The 3,633-nt window shown below is 34.8% G+C and overlaps 1 pseudogene; it reads left to right on the top strand.

Annotated features, from left to right (window-relative positions):
- The first annotated feature begins 860 nt into the window (after positions 1-860).
- LOC100619240 (olfactory receptor 2A5-like) lies at positions 861-3,117 on the top strand (annotated as a pseudogene).
- Positions 3,118-3,633: the final 516 nt, after the last annotated feature.

Raw genomic sequence — 3,633 nt, forward strand, 5'->3', positions numbered from 1 at the left:
CCACTTCAATCTATACTCCATTTAGCCACTAAAGTGGTTTCCCTAAAATGCAAGTCTGATCATGTGGAGAACATTCTTTCTCATAAGTCCCTCTAGGTTGTCCTGGATTATTGCATTGCTTTTAGTAGCAAAGCCTATTACATTTGATTGTGCCACAATACTTCACTTACTGTGTGTAATGTTCTTCTGGTTCTATCTAATTTCACTCCACATCAATTCATAGAGATCACCCACTTCATATAGAAATCAAGCAGGTCATAATTCCTTTTAGCACAATAGTATCCCATCACCAACAAATGCCACAATTTGTTCAGCCATTTCCCAATTAAGGAACATCCCCTCATTTTCCAATTTTTTGCCACCACAAAGAGTGTAGCTATGAATATTTTTGTACAAAGTTTTAATTATCTCTGGGATACAAACCCAGTAGTTGTATAATACACTGGATCAAAGGGCATGCAATATTTTAAAGTCCTTTGGGCATAATTCCAAATTGCTTTCCAGAATGGTTAGATCAGTTCACAACTCCACCAGCAATGTAATAGTGTCCCAATTTTGCCACATTCCCTCCAGCATTCATTATTTTCCTTTACTGTCATATTGGCCAATCTGCTGTGATACCTCAGTTGTTTTGTTTTGCATTTCTCTAATCAAGAGGGATTTAGAACACTTTTTCATGTGATTATTGATAGTTTTGATTTCTTCATCTGAAAACTGCCTATCTATATATATCCCTTGACCATTTGTCAATTGGAGCCTGGCTTGATTTTTTTTTTTGGTAAATTTCACTTGTTCCTTATATATTTGGGAAATTGGGCTTTTGTCAGAGAGTTTTGTTTCCATAACTTTTTTCTCAGTTTTTTGCTTCCCTTCTAATTTTGTCTGAGACTTTAACATTCTTGTCTCCCTTTTTTCCACAAAAGCAGACTCATCTAGCATTACTATGAATTGATGATTTGTTGATGGTAGTTTTCAATCATTATGACAAGATTTCAGCAAAAGCTAGTTTTACCATTTGGGCCTGACTTAGGTATGTGGATTACCTGTTTTTCTGTTGTAATGTGTCAGCATTATATGCTTGTAGAAACTAGTTAATTGTTTCTGGTGGAAAATATTCTTTGATTTTTCATTTTGAATATGTTTTGAATAAAACCATATAATAAACTACTGGGTTCTACAGGAAATAAAAGTAAGGAGGTTTGCCCCAGGTCACATAGGCAATGAGGATTGGAGCCAAGATTTGAATATAAATTCACTGACTACAAAGTCAGAACTTCTTCCCCTGCACCATGCCACCTTTGCTGTTACCCATCAGCAATTATCTGTCTGTACCTATCTGAACTAAATCCTACATTAAATTTTCTTCCAGTTTGCTCTTGGGTGCTAAAATTAATCTGAACATCTCTAAAAATTATTGTCTGAAGATGTAGAGAATATAATTTAATTCAGTAAGTAACCAAAATTTAAAAAAAAAATCTCATCTGTGGTCTTTTTGTTATGTTTGACTATCTCTGTCACAGGAAGATGTGGGAAAATCAAACACTGATCACAGAATTTATTCTTCTGTGATTTCCCATGAGACAAAAGATAAAGACATTCCTCTTTATGCTCTTATCTTTGTTTTATGCTCTCACTCTTCTGGGAAATGGCACCATGCTAGGACTCATCTGTCTGGACTCCCATCTTCATTTTCCCATGTACTTCTTTCTCTGACATCTGTCCATTGTTGATATCTCCTATGCCTCAAGCCTTGTACCAAAGATATTTGTGACCCTATTGAGCAAAGATGGAGCCATTTCCTTTGCTCCTTGTATAATGCAGATGTTTTGATATTTGGGTTTTGCACATATGGAGTGTCTTCTCTTGCTAGTGATGTCCTATGAGCATTATGTGGCTATCTGCCATCCCCTCAGATATACAGTCATAATGAGCTGGAGATTGTGTACAACTCTGACCATCATTTCCTGGACATGCAGTTTTCTCCTCTCTGTAGTACACGTTGTTCTCATTCTGAGAATACCGTTCTGTGGACCCCTGGAAATCAACCACCTCTTCTGCCAGATATTGTCTGTGCTCAAGCTTGCCTGTGCTGATACTCGGCTTAACAAACTTGTTATCTTTATAGCCTCCGTGTTTGTCCTAATTGGACCTCTATGTTTAGTCTTTATTTCTTATGTGCACATTCTCTGTGCCATCCTGAGGATCCAGTCAGGGGAAGGACGAAAGAAAGCATTCTCCACCTGTTCCTCCCACCTCTGTGTAGTTGGACTCTTCTTTGGCACTGCTATCATACTATACATGACCCCCAAATCCAGCCATCCTGAGGAACAGCAGAAAATCCTTTCCCTATTTTATAGCCTTTTAATCCTATGTTGAATTCACTGATCTATAGAATGCAGAGGTGAAGGGTGTTCTGAGGAGAATGTTGGAGAAGAAAAATCATTCACTCAAACTTGTGACTTATTCAGAACCAATTCCACTTCATCAGTACCTTTTGTGCTGTATTATTATTGGAATATAAATCAAAGTTGCCTGCTTTTTTTGTCTCTAACAGGTAATCCTGGAGCCTCTATGGATACTTCACTAACTCCCAGAAAGCTTACTTTTCACCATATTCTACCTATATAGCTACATTAAATTTGATATTACTTTTTATTTTGCATTATGTTTAAATCCTTTTCTTGTATGTCTAAGGAGGGATTCAAAATGCAAACTCTATATTGAGTTTATTTCTCATGATCAGTAATAACTATTTGCTTCTAGAGGTCAGAGTAATAAAAATAAATTGTCCCAAACTGGACAGGGAACTTATGAGCCATAGATTAATTTTTCTTGATTTCATCCATTCATCTTGATAACAACTTTAAATTTCCTTGTTTTATTCTTATTTCTTTCTTTCCATTACTGAATGGCTTTAGCAGAAGCCTATCTCTGGTATATTATCTAACCCTGGTAGAATTTCAAATATTGTTGATATCATGACATTAATTACACTACAACCTATTTTGCTGAGCCTCTTGAATGGAAGGTGTCCCTCATGCCTTCTGATAGCATGTGACTACCTATGCCTTTGATTTCCTTGGAATAGAATATTTTTCTACCACCAATTTGCATACAAAGTACTATCCTACCTTCTAAAGATGTATCTGAGAATTCAAAGAGGCTTTAAAGGTCATATCATTCAACTTCCAATCTTATGGGAAAATATTCCATTGAAAAATAAATAAATAAATAAATAAATAAATAAATTTTTTTAGAAAGAAGAAGAACTAATTTCATTATATGAACTCTGTATGAATAGTTGAATCATATAATTCTTACTATTGGAAGAGACCTTGGAAGTTGGCTAGAAAATTACTGTCTCGGACCACATAACTCTTTGTTTTGTAACTGTTTAATGTAATAATATATGATATTACATAATATTTATCTATAATTATATTTTAGTAGAATGTAAGACCTTAAAAGGCAAAGACCATATCTTGTTTGTATTAAAATCTCCATCAGTTTGCGCAATGTCTTTCATAGAAGATATGTAATAAATAATCATTGGTTTATTAGTTAATTTACCTATTAGATTATAAACTCCATAAGGGTGTCTTAACTGATTAAAAATTTTTCATAAGCTAAACA

This window comes from Monodelphis domestica, chromosome 5, assembly GCF_027887165.1.
Source record: "Monodelphis domestica isolate mMonDom1 chromosome 5, mMonDom1.pri, whole genome shotgun sequence".
Lineage (NCBI taxonomy): Eukaryota > Metazoa > Chordata > Mammalia > Didelphimorphia > Didelphidae > Monodelphis > Monodelphis domestica.